The sequence below is a fragment of the Arachis hypogaea genome, chromosome 18 (genome assembly GCF_003086295.3).
Source record: "Arachis hypogaea cultivar Tifrunner chromosome 18, arahy.Tifrunner.gnm2.J5K5, whole genome shotgun sequence".
NCBI lineage: Eukaryota > Viridiplantae > Streptophyta > Magnoliopsida > Fabales > Fabaceae > Arachis > Arachis hypogaea.
The window spans coordinates 75395771-75416553 of NC_092053.1; the positions used below are offsets into that span (position 1 = coordinate 75395771).

Below are 20783 nucleotides of genomic sequence, written 5' to 3' on the forward strand. Positions count from 1 at the left end.
ACACCTCGGCCGAAGATGCCTCCTTCGTCATCTCAGCAAGGGTTGGGACCGATCTGGTGAAAAGAATAATGGTCGACACTGGGGATGACTTTAACATCCTCTTCAAAGGAGCCTTCGAAGAGCTTGGCCTCTGAAATAAAAATCTCCAAATCCATCGCAACGGGGTGACCAGACTCGGGGATAAAGGGTGAACTCATGGAGCTCCTAAGGCAAACAGAGACCTATTCGCGTTCACCCCCGCCGACATGCCAGGATAGACCCGGAATTAATGTCCCATTGGCTGGCTGTAGACCCCAAGGCCAAGCTAATAGCATAAACAAGAAGAAGGATTTCTACAGACTGTGTGATAAAAAATTAGAATGAAGGATAGAGGGATAAGAAAAAGATGAAGAAAAGATGCAACAAAAAAGACACAGCGGAAACATAAAGGATAAATAAGGGTTTTTCTACTACACCTCTAAGATACCTGTTCTTAGCAACCTAGGTCGCCGAAAGAGATTTCCTACTAGACCTTTAAAAAAACCTATTCTTGACAACGTAGATCAGAGCGATGAAAATTGAAAGAAACCACGATGCAGATTCACCTTAGTGTTGGATCCTTCAATCTTCTTTATGCAACAAGCGAAGCAAATCACTACCTCACTTATTCACACTAAAAAAAACATGCATAAAGCAACTGAAAATTTTATTCATCAAAAATTGTGTAAATTGTCTCACCAAAGGTGTTTAAATAGGTCCCTAACAAACTAGATAAAAGATAAGATAGGATAACTTAATTTAAATCTCCTAAAGATAAGATAACTTTTTTAAATCAGATTTGATCTTATTGGATTATATCAAATTTGATTTAAATTTTAAAATCCTAAAGATATGATAACTAATTTAAATCAAATTTGATCTTATTAGATTAGATCAGATTTAATTTAAATTTAAAATCCCTAAAAATACTACTAAGCAAAATCAAATCTTCCAACAAACTCTAACAACAAAACAAATTAAAAATAATGCCTAAAAACTTCAAAAATTAATAATAATTTATGCCTCCCACCGAATTTGAAATGCATTATTGGGCTTCTTGCTATCCTGACTTAGCCCAATCCTTATGAGTTGTGGCTAATTCATCACCACTATTTTTGAGATGAACTCTTGGTCTTCTTCATGTCCAAGACCGACATAGTATAATTCTTCTAGTATTCAGATCCTTGAATATGACAAGATTACCATTCTATTCTTAGTTTCTAAAATGACAAAAATGCTCTGCTGAACACGTATTACTGAGCAGCCAAGGTCAGAAAGCAAGTCAGGACCCTACTCGAAGCAAGGTTCATCCAAGAACTCCCCTATACGACTTTGCTGGCTAACATCGTCATACTCAAAAAAGCAAATGGCAAATGGCGAATGTGCATCAACTACACAGACTTGAACAAAGCTTATCCAAAGGACGCCTTCCCTTAGCCAAACATTGACGGACTAGTAGATGTTGCCTTGGGACACCAGTACCTCAGCTTTATGGACGCATACTTTGGTTACAATCATATACTATTGCACTGGCCTGACAAGGAGAAAAAAGATTTCATGACCCTCGAGGGCATGTACTGCTATATAGTCATGCCATTCGGATTGAGAAATGCTGGGGCCACCCACTAATGGCTTGTCACTAAGATTTTTAAATATCTCTTGGGAACCAAACTGGAAGTCTATGTTGATGACATGTTATCCAAAACACAAGCTGACGAGAAACTCATTGACAACCTAAAGCTTATACTGGGTACTCTAAGGAAACACCAAATGTGTAACACCCTACCACACAGATGTCTTATGCTTAAGTCATAAAACAGAGGTGGTGAGGTATTATGACATCTAAAAGTAAAATTATATATATAATATAACTGAAAAAGGGTTTTATCTAGGAGCCTTTTGAAGGAAATTTAAAATAAGGCGTTAAACAGAAAATCGCAACACTCCTGAAAGTGGTAAATGTAAACAAGAGGAGATAAGAGCAAAGCGTCATAAATATATATAAACATAATGAAAGACTTCCAAGGATACAAATAACAAAGCTCTTGACTCAGCTCGCGAAGTTAAAATCGGTCAGAGCATATATACATATAAACAAAATAAACCGAAAATGTCCAACACACAATTTATAGAACCTGTTTCTCCAAATCAACCTCTAAGAGGGATAGAACATAATATACATATATTGTAGAGATATAGGAGTATATATATATATATATATATATATATATATATATATATATATATATATATATATATATACATCATAAACTAAAATAGAGTCCAAAAACACAAAAGTCCTTCGCTTTCAGAAGCTCCCAGTATGCCTCAGCAAGGTGTGTCACTTCTTGCATCTGAAAATCACAAAATATGTATGGGGTGAGAGCCAGAGGTTCTTAGCATGGTAACAGTGCCCACATAACTAACATATAAGGTCCCGAGAAGGCCAAAGGCGATCCTAGAACTTCCGACAATAGATTCATACCTAAAACTAAAATTGAAAGCCATAAATATGGTGAGGTATCTAAAGGTTCTTGATTCTATCTCAATTCTAACTTAATCCCCAAAATCATCGCCTTTCCTCCAACCCTCCGAAACTTCAGTGGAACTACCCTCATCACTTCTCCTCCAAACAAGGGGCATCTCAGTTACACACACAAACAATGCATACAAAGAAAACACAGGTAGTTTATAGATACAACAAACATGACATATAGTAGTTAAGCATGAAATAACAAGTAGGCAATCCAAAGAATGCAAACCAAAGTAAGCAAACAAATGTATTTGATGTATGCCTGTCCTATGGCTGATGAATCTTCTTTGTTGGTTATCAAGCCAACCTGACATGTTTGGTAGCGAACCCTAGACAGTTTCTACGGCGCGTATACTCAAAGCATATGTACATATAATTATTAATTCATTCATCATGTGGCAGGGTCAACAAAAATTCAAGTCTCAACCCATAGCAAGTGGGGCCGAACCACTGCGTCTACCCATGGATACTTGTGAATCAGATAATTGTTTAAGTCATATATCAACTCGACTGGGAGAAAGTGGGGGCAAGCCACTACATCTACCCGGGAGGCTAAAATAAAAATCACAATCACCAACATGGAGCAAATGGAATGACCATTGCATCTACCCAGGAGGCTTAAAATCATCTCAACCTGGAGCAAGTGGGGCGAACCACACCCTTGTGTTTACCCAGGTAGCCTCAACTAACCAACCTGGAGCAAGTGGGGCAAACCACAACCCTTGTTAAAAGTCCATCCACCAGGCCTTAAACAAGAGTTATAAAGGTTTTGAAAGCTAGAGGAATGGTTTAAAAACCATAAATTCATATTTCATAAAAACAGGTGCCTGCATACGCAACACCTTGCTCGCGTACGCAGGAGGCAATTCTGGACTATCTCGCATACGCGTCAATTGTCTACATACGCGAGCCCCTCAGCCTGAGAGTATTTCCCGCGTCGCGTGCCATGTGGTCACGTACGCAGCCATGAAAAGTCCCTCGTCTACGTACGCATTGTACTACCGTGTACGCAGAGCCTCTGGGCAGTGTCGAATGGCCACGTATGCGTACATAGCATCCACAATTCCTATTTTGCGCACCAAACATTGAACGCACACAACCTATTTGTTTTAAAACATTTTTCTGTCATTCTTCAAATGGTGTAAACCTCTCGGACCCAATTTTCAATTTAGATATGTTTGATAAAAATTAAAGATCTGGAGACTAAGTTATGCTCTGTCAAAGTTGCTCAAAAATCATAGATTTCATCAAATTGTCAAAATTCAACCTTCAAAACATTTAAATCACTCCTCATTTATTCCATACATAAATTCATAATTTTAAATCACTTTACTCAAAAATTCCATACCAAGTCAACATCATACAACAATCAAAATTGCATTATTTCACTAACAACAACCTCAAATTGACATGTGATGAGCAGATAATTTATACGCTTTTTGGCATCATTTTTAGTATGTTTTCAGTATATTTTAATTAGTTTTTATTATATTTTTATTAGTTTTTATTTAAAATTCACTTTTTTGGACTTTACTATGAGTTTGTGTATTTTTCTGTGATTTTAGGTATTTTCTGGCTGAAATTGAGGGACCTGAGCAAAAATCTAATTCAGAGGCTGAAAAAGGACTGCAGATGCTGTTAGATTCTGACCTTCCTGCACTCGACGTGAATTTTTTGGAGCTACAGAAGCCCAATTGGCGCACTCTCCATTGCGTTGGAAATTAGACATCCTGGGCTTTCCAGAAATATATAATAGTCCATACTTTGCCCGAGATTTGATGGCCCAAACAGGCGTTCCAAGTCAGCTCAAGAATTCTGGCGTTTAACGCCGGAACTGGCACAAAAGCTGGTGTTAAACGCCCAAACTGGCACAAAAGCTGGCGTTTAACTCCAAGAAAAGTCTCTACACATGGAAGCTTCAATGCTCAGCCCAAGCACACACCAAGTGGGCCCGGAAGAAGATTTCTGCATTAATTACTGATTTCTGTAAACCCTAGGCTACTAGTTCTCTATAAATAGGAACTTATACTATTGTATTTTGAAATCTTTGGACGTTTAGTCCCTAGACCTTGGAGGCTGGCCATTCGGCCATGCTTACACCATTATCACTTTTGTAATTTCAACGGTGGAGTTTCTACACACCATAGATTAAGGTGTGGAGCTCTGCTGTTCTTCATGAATTAATACAAAGTACTATTGTTTTTCTATTCAACTCAAGTCTATTTCTTCTCCAAGATATTCATTCGCACCCAAGAACATGATGAATGTGATGATTATATGACACTCATCACCATTCTCACCTATGAACGCGTGACTGACAACCACTTCCGTTCTACATGCAAATAAGCTTGAATGTGTATCTCTTGGGTTTCTAATGTAAGATTAGAACCTTCGTGGTATAGGCTAGAATTATTGGTGGCCATTCCTGAGATCCGGAATGTCTAAACCTTGTCTGTGGTATTCTAAGTAGCATCTGGGAAGGGATGACTGTGACGAGCTTCAAACTCGCGATTGTTGGGCGTGTGACAGACGCAAAAGGATCAATGGATCCTATTCCAACATGATCGAGAACCGACAGATGATTAGCCGTGCGGTGACAGCGTGCCTTGAACATTTTCACTGTGAGGACGGGAAGTAGCCATTGACAATGGTGATGCCCAACATAAAGCTTGCCATGGAAAGGAGTATGAATGATTGGAAGAAGGCAATAGAAAAGCAGAGGTTCAGGAGGAACAAAGCATCTTCATACGCTTATCTGAAATTCCAACCAAAGAATTACATAAGTATCTCTATCTTTATTTAATGTTTTATTAATCTTTTAATTATCAATTCTCCATCACCATCTGAATCCGCCTGACTGAGATTTACAAGGTGACCATAGCTTGCTTCAAGCCGACAATCTCCGTGGGATCGACCCTTACTCACGTAAGGTATTACTTGGATGACCCAGTGCACTTGCTGGTTAGTTGTGTGGAATTGTGATAAAGTGTGATTCACGTTTGAGAGCTCCAAGTCCTTTGGTGCCATTGTTGACGATCACAATTTCATGCACCAAGTTTTTGGCGCCGTTGCCGGGGATTGTTCGAGTTTGGACAATTGACGGTTCATCTTGTTGCTTAGATTAGGTACTTTTCTTTTTATTTTTCAGAATTTTTAAGAATGAATTCTAGAGTTTCAAGGTGATGTTCTTATCATCACAAAAGCTGATTAATTCTCATCAATTTAGCTGTTGAATGTAATGCCCTGCTGAAGCTTGACTAGCCATGTCTAATCCTTTTTGGACTAAAGCTTTAGACTAACATTGCATGATTCATGGAATTCTTATTAAAAAGTTTTGAATCTCTTTATTCTCTTTTCTATATAATTTTTGAAAAATCATAAAAAAATTTTAAAATCATAAAAATTAAAAATGTTTTATGTATCTTAGTGTCAATTCTTAAGTTTGGTATCTTGCATGCATTGTTTATTTGATCTTAGTTGCATTTTTATTGTTTCTCATCATTAAAAATTCAAAAATATTTTCAAAATTGTGTCTTTTCAAGCTAATAATACAGAGAATTGAAGATTCAGAACATTTAGCAGAGGAATCAAACAGAAAAAGCTGGGCGTTCAAAAACGCCCAGTGAAGAAGGAAAACTGGCGTTTAAACGCCAGCCAGGGTACCTGGCTGGGCGTTTAACGCCCAAAAAGGTAGGATTTTGGGCATTAAACGCCAGAATGGATGCCATTCTGGGTGTTTAACGCCAGGATGACCTGATGAGCGGATAATTTATACGCTTTTTGGCATTGTTTTTAGTATGTTTTTAGTAGGATCTAGTTACTTTTAGGGATGTTTTCATTAGTTTTTATGTTAAATTCACATTTCTGGACTTTACTATGAGTTTGTGTGTTTTTCTGTGATTTCAGGTATTTTCTGGCTAAAATTGAGGGGCTTGAGCAAAAATCAGTTTCAGAGGTTGAAGAAGGACTGCCGATGCTGTTGGATTCTGACCTCCCTGCACTCAAAATGGAGTTTCTGGAGCTACAGAACTCAAAATGGCGCGCTTCCAATTGTATTGGAAAGTAGACATCCAGGACTTTCCAGAAATATATAATAGTCCATACTTTGCCCAAGTTTAGATGACGCAAACTGGCGTTCAACGCCAGCTCTCTGCCCAATTCTGGCGTTCAGCGCCAGAAACAAGCTGCAAAGTGGAGTTCAACGTCCAAACTGGCACAAAAGCTGGCGTTCAACTCCAAGAATGACCTCTCCACGTGTAGACTTCAAGCTCAGCCCAAGCACACACCAAGTGGGCCCCGGAAGTGGATTTATGCATCAATTACTTACTTCTGTAAACCCTAGTAGCTAGTTTATTATAAATAGGACATTTTACTATTATATTTGATATCCTGGATTGTATTTTGATCCTGTGATCTCGTTTTGGGGGCTGGCCATTCGGCCATGCCTGGACCTATCACTTATGTATTTTCAACGGTAGAGTTTCTGCACTCCATAGATTAAGGTGTGGAGCTCTGCTGTTCCTCAAAGATTAATGCAAAGTACTACTGTTTTCTATTCAATTCATCTTATTTCGCTTCTAAGATATTCATTCGCACTTCAACCTGAATGTGATGAATGTGACAATCATCATCATTCCCTATGAACGCGTGCCTGACAACCACTTCCGTTCTACATTAGATTGAATGAGTATCTCTTAGATCTCCTAATCGAAATCTTCGTGGTGTAAGCTAGAATGATGGCGGCATTCAAGAGAATCCGGAAAGTCTAAACCTTGTCTGTGGTATTCCGAGTAGGATTCAATGATTGAATGACTGTGACGAGCTTCAAACTCACGAGTGCTGGGCGTAGTGACAGACACAGAAGGAGGGTGAATCCTATTCCAGCATGATCGGGAACCTCAGATGATTAGCCGTGCCGTGATAGGGCATCTTGGACCATTTTCACAAGAGGAGGGGATGTAGCCACTGACAACGGTGATGCCCTTGCATAAAGCCAGCCATGGAAAGGAGTAAAACTGATTGGATGAAGACAGCAGGAAAGCGGAGGTTCAGAGGAACGAATGCATCTCCATACGCTTATCTGAAATTCTCACCAATGATTTACATAAGTATTTCTATCCTTCTTTTATTACTTATTTTCAAAAACCTCATTACTATTTTATATCTGCCTGACTGAGATTTACAAAGTGACGATAGCTTGCTTCATACCAATAATCTCCGTGGGATTCGACCCTTACTCACGTAAGGTATTACTTGGACGACCCAGTGCACTTGCTGGTTAGTTATGCGAAGTTGTGAAGATCAATTTCGAACAACAATTCACAACCTGAGTAACAATTTCGCATACCATGACGCAAGAGGGAAGATTTTGTTTTTAATTCAAATCCTTTTCAAATTTTCATAATTTTTCAAAATCAAATGTTTTTCAAATCATATCTTTTCAATCATATCCTTTCAAAATCAATTTCTTTCCATTTTTTTTATTTATTACTATTTTTGAAAATCCTTGCTACTATTTTAGAATCATATCTTTTAATTTCTTGTTAGTCAAGTAATCAACTTTAATTTTAAAAAAAAAACTTTCTTTTTTTTATTTTCAATCATATCTTCTCAATCATATCTTTTCAATCACATCTTTTTCAAAATTAACTCTCAATCATATCTTTTCAATCATATCTTTTTCAAAAATTTTATAATTTTATTCAAAATTTTTAAGAATGAATTCTAGTGTTTCATGAAGCATGTGTAGCCTGGCTGGCTGTAAAGCCATGTCTAAATTCATTTGGACTAAGGCTTCCAATTTGTTATCAAGAGCAAGCTAGTTGGTGCTAATCCACCTACTGCTGTTCATGATCTACCTGTTACATGCTAAAGCTTGGCTGGCTATTAAGCCATGCCTGACCCTTTGATTGGAGATTTAGACTAAAAAGCATAAGATTCCTGGAATTCATATTAAAAATTTTGGAATCCTTATTTTTCTTTTTCAAAATGATTTTCGAAAAAAAAAATTAAAGAGAATACAAAAAAAAATCATAAAATCATAAAAATCAAAAATATTTTTTGTGTTTCTTGTTTGAGTCTTGAGTCATGTTATAAGTTTGGTGTCAATTGCATATTCATCTTGCATTTTTCGAAACTTTCATGCATTCATAGTGTTCTTCATGATCTTCAAGTTGTTCTTGGTAAGTCTTCTTGTTTGATCTTTGCATTTGCATGTTTTGTGTCTTTTCTTGTTTTTCATATGCATTCTTGAATTCTTAGTGTCTAAGCATTAAAGAATTCTAAGTTTGGTGTCTTGCATGTTTTCTTTGCATTAAAAATTTTCAAAAATGTGTTCTTGATGTTCATCATGATCTTCATAGTGTTCTTGGTGTTCATCTTGACATTCATAGCATTCTTGCATACATTCATTGTTTTGATCCATAACTTTCATGCATTGCATCATTTTTCTTGTTTTTCTCTCTCATCATAAAAATTCAAGAATAAAAAAAATATCTTTCCCTCTTTTCTCTCTTAAAATTTCGAAAATTAGATTTGACTTTTTCAAAAATTTTTAAAATCTAGTTGTTTTTATGAGTCAAATCAAATTTTCAATTAAAAAAAAATCTTATCTTTTTCAAAATCTTTTTCAAAAATCAAATCTTTTTTTTTCAAATTTTTTTAGTTATTTTCGAAAATTTCAAAAATAATTTTCAAAAATCTTTTTCTTAATTTTACATCATATTTTCGAAGATAACATCATCAATTAATGTTTTGATTCAAAAATTTCAAGTTTGTTACTTACTTGTTAAGAAAGATTCAAACTTTGAGTTCTAGAATCATATCTTGTGATTTCTTGTGAATCAAGTCATTAATTGTGATTTTAAAAATCAAATCTTTTTCAAAAATAATTTCTATCATATCTTTTCAAAAATATCTTCTTATCTTAACTTTTTCAAAAATTTGATTTCAAAATATCTTTTCAAAATTGATTTTCAAATTTGTTTCAACTAACTAACTAACTTTTTGTTTGTTTCTTATCTTTTTCAAAACCACCTAACTAACACTCTCTCTCCAATTTTCGAAAATATCTCCCTCTTTTTCAAAAATTTCTTTTTTAATTAACTAATTATTTTAATTTTTGATTTTAATTTTCGAAAATTACTAACTTTTTTTCAAAAACTATTTTCAAAAATCACTAACCCTTTTTCAAAAATAATTTTCGAAAATCCTCTCCCTCTCTCATCTTATTCTATTTATTTATTCGTCTACCAACATCTCTTCATCACATCACTCACCAAATTCGAACCCCCTCTTCTATCTGTGTTCGAATTTTTCTTCTTCTCTTCTTCTACTAACAATAAGGAACCTCTTTACTGTGACATAGAGGATTCCTCTTCTTTTCTTTTTCTCTTCTCTTTCTTATGAGCAGGGACAAAGAAAAAGGCATTCTTGTTGAAGCTGATCCAGAACCTGAAAGGACTCTGAAGAGAAAACTAAGAGAAGCTAAATTACAACAATCCAGAGACAACCTTATTGAAAATTTTGAACAAGTAAAGGAGATGGCAGCCAAACCCAACAACAATAATGCAAGGAGAATGCTTGGTGACTTTACTGCACCAAATTCCAATTTACATGGAAGAAGCATCTCCATCCCTACCATTGGAGCAAACAATTTTGAGCTAAAACCTCAGCTAGTTTCTCTGATGCAACAGAACTGCAAGTTTCATGGACTTTCATCTGAAGATCCTTTTCAGTTCTTAACTAAATTCTTGCAGATCTGTGATACTGTTAAGACTAATGGAGTAGATCCTGAAGTCTACAGGCTCATGCTTTTCCCTTTTGCTGTAAGAGACAGAGCTAGAGTGTGGTTGGACTCTCAACCTAAAGATAGCCTGAATTCTTGGCACTTGCTGGTCACGGCTTTCTTAGCCAAGTTCTTTCCTCCTCAAAAGCTGAGCAAGCTTAGAGTGGATGTTCAGACCTTCAAACAGAAAGAAGGAGAATCCCTCTATGAAGCTTGGGAAAGATACAAGCAGCTGACCAAAAAGTGTCCTTCTGACATGCTTTCAGAATGGACCATCCTGGATATATTCTATGATGGTTTATCTGAGCTATCAAAGATGTCATTGGATACTTCTGCAGGTGGATCCATTCACCTAAAGAAAACGCCTGCAGAAGCTCAAGAACTCATTGACATGGTTGCTAATAACCAGTTCATGTACACTTCTGAGAGGAATCCTGTGAATAATGGGACACCTATGAAGAAGGGAGTTCTTGAAATTGATACTCTGAATGCCATATTGGCTCAGAACAAAATATTGACTCAGCAAGTCAATATGATTTCTCAGAGTCTGAATGGAATGCAAGCTGCATCCAACAGTACTCAAGAGGCTTCTTATGAAGAAGAAGCTTATGATCCTAAAAACCCTGCGATAGCAGAGGTGAATTACTTAGGTGAACCTTATGGAAACACCTATAATCCATCATGGAGAAATCATCCAAATCTCTCTTGGAAGGATCAAAGGCCTCAACAAGGCTTTAATAATGGTGGAAGAAACAGGTTTAACAATAATAAACCTTTTCCATCATCCACTCAGCAACAGACAGAGAACTCTGAACAAAATACCTCTAATTTAGCAAACTTAGTCTCTGATCTATCCAAGGCCACTGTAAGTTTCGTGAATGAAACAAGGTCTTCCATAAGAAATTTGGAAGCACAAGTGGGCCAGCTGAGTAAAAGGATCACTGAAATCCCTCCTAGTACTCTCCCAAGCAATACAGAAGAAAATCCAAAAGGAGAGTGCAAGGCCATTGAACTAATCACCATGGCCGAACCTATGAAGGAAGGAGAGGACGTGAATCCCAAGGAGGAAGACCTCCTGGGACGTCCAGTGATCAATAGGGAGCTTCCCTCTGAGGAACCAAAGGAATCTGAGACTCATCTAGAGACCATAGAGATTCCATTAAACCTCCTTATGCCATTCATGAGCTCTGATGAGTATTCCTCTTCTGAAGAGAATGAGGATGTTACTGAAGAGCAAGTTGCCAAGTTCCTTGGTGCAATCATGAAGCTAAATGCCAAATTATTTGGTATTGAAACTTGGGAAGATGAACCTCCCTTGTTCACCAATGAACTAAGTGATCTGGATCAACTGACATTGCCTCAGAAAAGACAGGACCCTGGAAAATTCATAATACCTTGTACCATAGGCACCATGATCTTTAAGGCTCTGTGTGACCTTGGTTCAAGAATAAACCTCATGCCCCTCTCTGTAATAGAGAAACTGGGAATCTATGGGGTGCAAGCTGCTAAAATCTCATTAGAGATGGCAGACAATTCAAGAAAACAGGCTTATGGATAGGTGGAGGACGTGTTAGTAAAGGTTGAAGGCCTTTACATCCCTGCTGATTTCATAGTCCTGGATACTGGAAAGGAAGAGGATGAATCCATCATCCTAGGAAGACCTTTCCTACCCACAGCAAGAGCTGTGATTGATGTTGACAGAGGAAAATTGATCCTTCAATTAAATGAGGACAACCTTGTGTTTACAACTCAAGGATCTCTCTCTGCATCCATGGAGAGGAAGCATGAAAAGCTTCTCTCAAAGCAGAGTCAAACAAAGCCCCCACAGTCAAACCCTAAGTTTGGTGTTGGGAGGCCACAACCAAACTCTAAGTTTGGTGTCAAACCCCCATATCCAAACTCTAAGTTTGGTGTTGGGAGGTCTCAACAGAACTCTGCACATCTGTGAGGCTCCATGAGAGCCCACTGTCAAGCTATTGACATTAAAGAAGCACTTGTTGGGAGGCAACCCAATGTTTAATTATCTAATTTTATTTTTGTTTTATTAGGTTCATGATCATGTGGAGTCACAAAATAAATATAAAAATTGAAAACGGAATCAAAAACAGCAAAAGAAAAATCACACCCTCGAGGAAGACCTTACTGGCGTTTAAACGCCAGTAAGAAGCATGTTTTGGGCGTTCAACGCCAGAACAGAGTATGGTTCTGGCGCTGAACGCCAGAAATGGGCAGCATCTGGGCGTTTGAACGCCAAAAATGCACCCTGGAGGAGAGCTGGCGCTGAACGCCCAGAACAAGCATGGTTCTGGCGTTCAACGCCAGAAAGAGGCTACAAATGGGCGTTCAACACCCAGAACAAGCACCAACCTAGCGCTGAACGCCCAGAGTTGTGTGCAAGGGCATTTTACATGCCTAATTTGGTGCAAGGTTGTAAATCCTTGAACACCTCAGGATCTGTGGACCCCACAGGATCACCTCAGGATCTGTGGACCCCACAGGATCCCCACCTACCTCCACTCACTTCTTCTCACCCCTCTTTCACACAATCCCATAAACACTCTCCCCCAAAACCCTTCACCAATCATCTCAATCTCTCTTCCCCATCACCTCTTCACCATTCACATCCATCCACTCTTCCCTATAAACCTACCTTATAAACTCCACCTACCTTCAAAATTCAAAATCAATTTCCCACCCAAAACCCACCCTTATGGCCGAAACTTACCCCCCTCCCTTCCCTATATAAAGCCTTCCATTCTTCCTCATTTTCTCACAACACAACCCTCTCTTCTCTTCTTGGCCGAAACACACCTCCCCCCTTTTCTCCATCTTTTCTTCTTCTTCTTCTTCTTCATCTTTTCTTTCTTCTCTTGCTCGAGGTCGAGCAAAATTCTAAGTTTGGTGTGGTAAAAGCATAAGCTTTTTGTTTTTCCATTACCATTAATGGCACCTAAGACCGGAGAATCCTCTAGAAAAGGGAAAGGGAAGACAAAAGCTTCCACCTCCGAGTCATGGGAGATGGAAAGGTTCATCTCCAAAGCCCATCAAGACCACTTCTATGATGTTGTGGCCAAGAAGAAGGTGATCCCCGAGGTCCCTTTCAAACTCAAAAGAAATGAGTATCCGGAGATCCGATATGAAATTCAAAGAAGAGGTTGGGAAGTTCTAACAAACCCCATCCAACAAGTCGGCATCCTAATGGTTCAAGAGTTCTATGCTAATGCATGGATCACTAGGAACCATGATCAAAGTAAGAACCCGAACCCAAAGAATGATCTCACCATGGTTCGGGGGAAATACTTTGATTTTAGTCTGGAAAATGTGAGGTTGGCGTTCAACTTGCCAAACATGGAAGAGAACGCACGCCCCTACACAAGGAGAGTCAACTTTGATCAAAGGTTGGACCAAGTCCTCATGGACATATGTGTAGAAGGAGCTCAATAGAAGATTGACTCAAAAGGCAAACCGGTTCAACTAAGAAGACTGGACCTTAAGCCTGTAGCTAGAGGATGGTTGGAGTTCATTTAATGCTCAATCATTCCCACTAGCAACCGGTCTGAAGTTACTATAGACCGGGCCATCATAATTCATAGCATCATGATTGGAGAAGAGGTGGAGTTCATGAGATTATACCTCAAGAACTCTACAAGGTGGCTGACAAGTCCTCCACTATGGCAAGGTTAGCCTTTCCTTACCTCATTTGCCACCTATGCAATTCGGCTGGGATTGACATAGAGGGAGATATCCTCATTAAAGAGGACAAGCCCATTACTAAGAAAAAGATGGAGCAAGCAAGAGAGCCCATTCATGGAGCTCAAGAGGCGCATGAAGCTCATCACCATGAGATCCCGGAGATGCCTCAAATGCATTTTTCTCCACAAAACTATTGGGAGCAAATCAACACCTTCCTAGGAGAACTAAGTTCCAACATGGGACAATTAAGGGTGGAACATCAAGAGCACTCCATCATCCTTCATGAAATTAGAGAAGATCAAAAAGCAATGAGGGAGAAGCAATAAAGACAAGGAAGAGACATAGAAGAGCTCAAGGACATCATTGGTTCCTCAAGAAGGAAACGCTACCATCACTAAGGTGGATTCATTCCTTGTTTTTATTTCTTCTATTTTTCGTTTTCTATGTTATGTGCTTATCTATGTTTGTATCTCCATTACATGATCATTAGTAGTTAGTAACTTTGTCTTAAAGTTATGAATGTCCTATGAATCCATCACCTCTCTTAAATGAAAAATGTTTTAATTCAAAAGAACAAGAAGTACATGAGTTTTAAATTTATCCTTGAACTTAGTTTAATTATATTGATGTGGTGACAAGGCTTCTTGTTTTCTGAATGTATGCTTGAACAGTGCATATGTCTTTTGAAGTTGTTGTTTAAGAATGTTAAATATGTTGGCTCTTGAAAGAATGATGACAAGGAGACATGTTATTTGATAATTTGAAAAATCATAAAAATGATTCTTGAAGCAAGAAAAAGCAGCAAAGAACAAAGCTTGCAGAAAAAAAAAATAGGCGAAAAAAAATAGAAAGAAAAAGCAAGCAGAAAAAGCCAAAAGCTCTTAAAACCAAGAGGCAAGAGAAAAAAGCCAATAACCCTTAAAACCAAAAGGCAATGGTAAATAAAAAGGATCCCAAGGCTTTGAGCATCAGTGGATAGGAGGGCCTAAAGGAATACAATCCTGGCCTAAGCGGCTAAACCAAGCTGTCCCTAACCATGTGCTTGTGACGTGTAGGTGTCAAGTGAAAACTTGAGACTGAGCGGTTAAAGTCAAGGTCCAAAGCAAAAAAAGAGTGTGCTTAAGAACCCTGGACACCTCTAATTGGGGACTTTAGCAAAGCTGAGTCACAATCTGAAAAGGTTCACCCAATTATGTGTCTGTGGCATTTATGTATCCGGTGGTAATACTGGAAAACAAAGTGCTTAGGGCCATGGCCAAGACTCATAAAGAAGCTGTGTTCAAGAATCATCATACTGAACTAGGAGAATCAATAACACTATCTGAACTCTGAGTTCCTATAGATGCCAATCATTCTGAACCTCAATGGATAAAGTGAGATGCCAAAACTATTCAAGAGGCAAAAAGCTACAAGTCCCACTCATTTGATTGAAGCTATGTTTCATTGATAGTTTGGAATTTATAGTATATTCTCTTCTTTTTATCCTATTTGATTTTCAGTTGCTTGGGGACAAGCAACAATTAAAGTTTGGTGTTGTGATGAGCGGATAATTTATACGCTTTTTGGCATTGTTTTTAGTATGTTTTTAGTAGGATCTAGTTACTTTTAGGGATGTTTTCATTAGTTTTTATGTTAAATTCACATTTCTGGACTTTACTATGAGTTTGTGTGTTTTTCTGTGATTTCAGATATTTTCTGGCTGAAATTGAGGGACTTGAGCAAAAATCAGATTCATAGGTTGAAGAAGGACTGCTGATGCTGTTGGATTCTGACCTCCCTGCACTCAAAATGAATTTTCTGGAGCTACAGAACTCAAAATGGCGCGCTTCTAATTGCATTGGAAAGTAGACATCCAGGGCTTTCCATAAATATATAATAGTCCATACTTTGCTCAAGTTTAGACGACGCAAACTGGCGTTCAATGCCAGCTCTCTGCCCAATTCTGGCGTTCAGCGCCAGAAACAAGCTGCAAAGTGGAGTTCAACGCCCAAACTGGCACAAAAGCTGGCGTTCAACTCCAAGAATGACCTCTCCACGTGTAGACTTCAAGCTCAGCCCAAGCGCACACCAAGTGGGCCCCGGAAGTGGATTTATGCATCAATTACTTACTTCTGTAAACCCTAGTAGCTAGTTTATTATAAATAGGACATTTTACTATTATATTTGATATCCTGGATTGTATTTTGATCCTGTGATCTCGTTTTGGGGGCTGGCCATTCGGCCATGCCTGGACCTATCACTTATGTATTTTCAACGGTAGAGTTTCTGCACTCCATAGATTAAGGTGCAGAGCTCTGCTGTTCCTCAAAGATTAATGCAAAGTACTACTGTTTTCTATTCAATTCATCTTATTTCGCTTCTAAGATATTCATTCGCACTTCAACCTGAATGTGATGAACGTGACAATCATCATCATTCCCTATGAACGCGTGCCTGACAACCACTTCCGTTCTACATTAGATTGAATGAGTATCTCTTAGATCTCTTAATCGGAATCTTAGTGGTGTAAGCTAGAATGATGGCGGCATTCAAGAGAATCCGGAAAGTCTAAACCTTGTCTGTCGTATTCCGAGTAGGATTCAATGATTGAATGACTGTGACGAGCTTCAAACTCACGAGTGCTGGGCGTAGTGACAGACACAAAAGGAGGGTGAATCCTATTCTAGCATGATCGGGAACCTCAGATGATTAGCCGTTCCATGACAGGGCATCTTGGACCATTTTCACTAGAGGAGGGGATGTAGCCACTGACAACGGTGATGCCCTTGCATAAAGCCAGCCATGGAAAGGAGTAAGACTGATTGGATGAAGACAGCAGGAAAGCGGAGGTTCAGAGGAACGAATGCATCTCCATACGCTTATCTGAAATTCTCACTAATGATTTACATAAGTATTTCTATCCTTCTTTTATTACTTATTTTCGAAAACCCCATTACTATTTTATATCTGCCTGACTGAGATTTACAAGGTGACCATAGCTTGCTTCATACCAACAATCTCCGTGGGATTCGACCCTTACTCACGTAAGGTATTACTTGGACGACCCAGTGCACTTGCTGGTTAGTTATGCGAAGTTGTGAAGATCAATTTCGAACAACAATTCACAACCTGAGTAACAATTTCGCATACCATGACGCAAGAGGGAAGATTTTGTTTTTAATTCAAATCTTTTTCAAATTTTCATAATTTTTTAAAATCAAATCTTTTTCAAATCATATCTTTTCAATCATATCCTTTCAAAATCAATTTCTTTCCATTTTTTTTATTTATTACTATTTTTGAAAATCCTTGCTACTATTAATGATTTACTTCAAAATTTTCAAGTTGTTACTTGCCTATTAAGAAAGGATCAAATTTTAAATTTTAGAATCATATCTTTTAATTTCTTGTTAGTCAAGTAATCAACTTTAATTTTTAAAAAAAACTTTCTTTTTTTCTTATTTTCAATCATATCTTCTCAATCATATCTTTTCAATCACATCTTTCTCAAAATTAATTCTCAATCATATCTTTTATATTTCTAATTTCAAAAATCTTTTTCAAAAATCACTTTATTTCTTTCCCAATCTTAATTTTCGAAAATATCAATCAAATTTTCAAATTTCTTTTTATTATTTGAAATTATTTTTAATTTATTTTCGAAAATTCTTCCCCTTTTCTCACATCCTTCTATTTAAGGGACTAACACTCCTCCTCAAGGTGCAATTCGAACTCTATCCCTCTTGATAAGTTCGAATTCTCCTCTCTCTACCTCCTCCTTCTATTCTTCTTTTCCTCTAACACCTCAAGGAATCTCTATACTATGACATAGAGGATTCCCTACTTTCTTGTTCTCTTCTCTTTCATATGAGTAGAAGTAAAGATAAAGGCATACTTGTTCAAGCTGATCCTGAACCTGAAAGGACCTTGAAGAGAAAGCTAAGAGAAGCTAAAGCACAACTCTCTCTAGAGGGCCTAACAGAGCTCTTCAAGGAGGAAGAAGCCATGGCAGCTGAAAAAAACAATGCCAACAATGCAAGGAAGGTGCTGGGTGACTTTACTGCACCTACTCCCAACTTCTATGGGAGAAGCATCTCAATCCCTGCCATTGGAGCAAACAACTTTGAGCTTAAGCCTTAATTAGTTTCTCAAATGGAACATAATTGCAAGTTTCATGGACTTCCATTGGAAGGTCCTCATCATTTCTTAGCTGAATTCTTGCAAACTGTGACACTGTCAAGACCAATGGGGTTGACACTGAAGTCTATAGACTTATGCTCTTCCCTTTTGCTGTAAGAGACAGAGCTAGGACATGGTTGGACTCACAACCTAAAGAAAGCCTGAACTCTTCGGAAAAGCTAGTCAATGCCATCTTGGCAAAGTTCTTCCCACCTCAAAAATTGAGTAAGCTTAGAGTGGAAGTCCAAACCTTCAGACAGAAGGAAGGTGAATCCCTCTATGAAGCTTGGGAAAGATACAAGCAATTGATCAGAAGGTGCCCTTCTGACATGCTTTCAGAATGGAGTATCATAGGAATCTTCTATGATGGTCTGTCTGAATTGTCCAAGATGTCATTGGACAGCTCTGCTGGAGGATCTCTTCATCTGAAGAAGACGCCTGCAGAAGCTCAGGAACTCATTGAAAAGGTTACAAATAACCAATTCATGTACACTTCTGAAAGGAATCCTGTGAATAATGGGACAAATCAGAAGAAAGGAGTTCTTGAGATTGATACTCTGAATGCCATACTGGCTCAGAATAAAATATTGACTTAGCAAGTCAATATGATTTCTCAGAGTCTGTCTGGTATGCAAGCAGCAACAGGCAGTACTAAGGAAGCTTCCTCTGAAGAAAAAGCTTATGATCCTGAGAACCCAGCAATGGAAGAGGTGAATTACATAGGAGAACCCTATGGAAACACCTATAACCCTTTATGGAGAAATCATCCAAACCTCTCATGGAAGGATCAACAGAGGCCTCAATAAGGCTTCAACAAAAATAATGGTGGAAGAAACAGGTTTAGCAATTGCAAACCTTTTCCATCATCTTCTCAGCAACAGATAGAGAATTCTAAGCAGAGCCACTCTGACTTAGCAACCATTGTCTCTGATCTAATCAAAACCACTCAAAGTTTCATGACTGAAATAAGGTCCTCCATTAGAAATTTGGAAGCACAAGTGGGTCAGCTGAGTAAGAAAATTACTGAACTCCCTCCTAGTACTCTCCCAAGCAATACAGAAGAAAATCCAAAGAGAGAGTGCAAGGCCATAAACACGTCTCACATGGCCGAACCTGGAGAGGAGGAAGAGGCAGTGATCTCCACTGAGGAAGACCTCAATGGACGTCCACTGGGCTCCATGGAGTTCCCTGATGAGGAACCATGGGAATCTGAGGCTCACATAGAGACCATAGAGATTCCATTGAATTTACTTCTGCCATTCAAGAGCTCTGATGAGTATTCTTCCTCTTAAGAGGATGAAGATGTTACTGAAGAGCAAGTTGCTAAGTACCTTGGAGCAATCATGAAGCTAAACGCCAGGTTGTTTGGTAATGAGACTTGGGAGGATGAACCTCCATTACTCATCAAAGAACTGGATGACTTGACTAGGCAGAAATTACCTCTGAAGAGACAAGACCCTGGAAAATTCTTAATCCCATGTACCATAGGCACCATGACCTTTGAAAAGGCTCTGTGTGACCTGGGGTCAAGCATAAACCTTATGCCTCTCTCTGTAATGGAGAAGCTAGGGATCATTGAGGTACAAGCTGCTAGAATCTCACTAGAGATGGCAGACAATTCAAAGAAACAGGCTTATGGACTTGTAGAGGATTTCTTGGTAAAGGTTGAAGGCCACTACATCCCTGCTGACTTTATAATCCTAGAGATTGGGAAGTGTATGGATGAATCTATCATCCTTGGCAGACCCTTCCTAGCCACAGCAAAAGCTGTAGTTGATGTTGACAGAGGAGAATTGATCATTCAAGTGAATGAAGATTTCCTTGTGTTTAAAGCTCAAGGATATCCCTCTGTAACCATGGAGAGGAAGCATGAAGAACTTCTCTCATATAGAGACAAACAGAGACCCCACAGTCAAACTCTAAGTCTGGTGTTGGGAGGTTCCAACATTGCTCTAAACATCTGTGAGGCTCCATGAGAGCCACTGTTAAGCTATTGACATTAAAGAAGCGCTTGTTTTCGAGGCAACCCAATCTTTAACTATCTGTATTGAATTTCTATTTTCTTTTGTTATTTTATGTTTTTTGTAGGTTGATGATCATGTGAAGTCACAAAAACAATTGAAAAAGCAAAAACTGAAGGAAAAACAGTATTAAAAACAGAACACCCTGGAGGAGAAACTTGCTGGCATTTAAATGCCAGTAAGGGTAGCAGAATGGGCGTTAAACGCCCCTAGCACCATTCTAGGCGTTTAACGCCAGAAATGGGCACCAGACTGGCGTTTAATGCCAGGAATGGGCAAGAAGCTGGCGTTAAACGCCAGAAATGGGCAGCAGCCTGGTGTTTAACGCCAGGATTGGCAGAAAGGGGCATTTTTGCACGCCACTTGGTACAGGGATGAGATATCCTTGACACCTCAGGATCTGTGGACCCCACAGGATCCCACCTACCCCACCTCTCTCTCTTCTTCACCCATTCACCAATCACCTTAATACCTCTTCCCAAAAAAAAAAAACCATCCCCAATCAAATCCCACCATTCTCTTCACCACTCACATCCATCCTTCATAAAACCCCACCTACCTCACCATTCAAATT

General features: G+C 38.5%; 1 non-coding gene across 1 annotated transcript; it reads right to left on the reverse strand.

Moving 5' to 3' along the window:
- Positions 1-18415: 18415 nt before the first annotated feature.
- On the reverse strand, positions 18416-18523 carry LOC112773802 (small nucleolar RNA R71). The gene has a single exon (XR_003188331.1). It is a non-coding gene; the product is annotated as a small nucleolar RNA R71 (small nucleolar RNA).
- Between the last annotated feature and the right edge of the window lie 2260 nt (positions 18524-20783).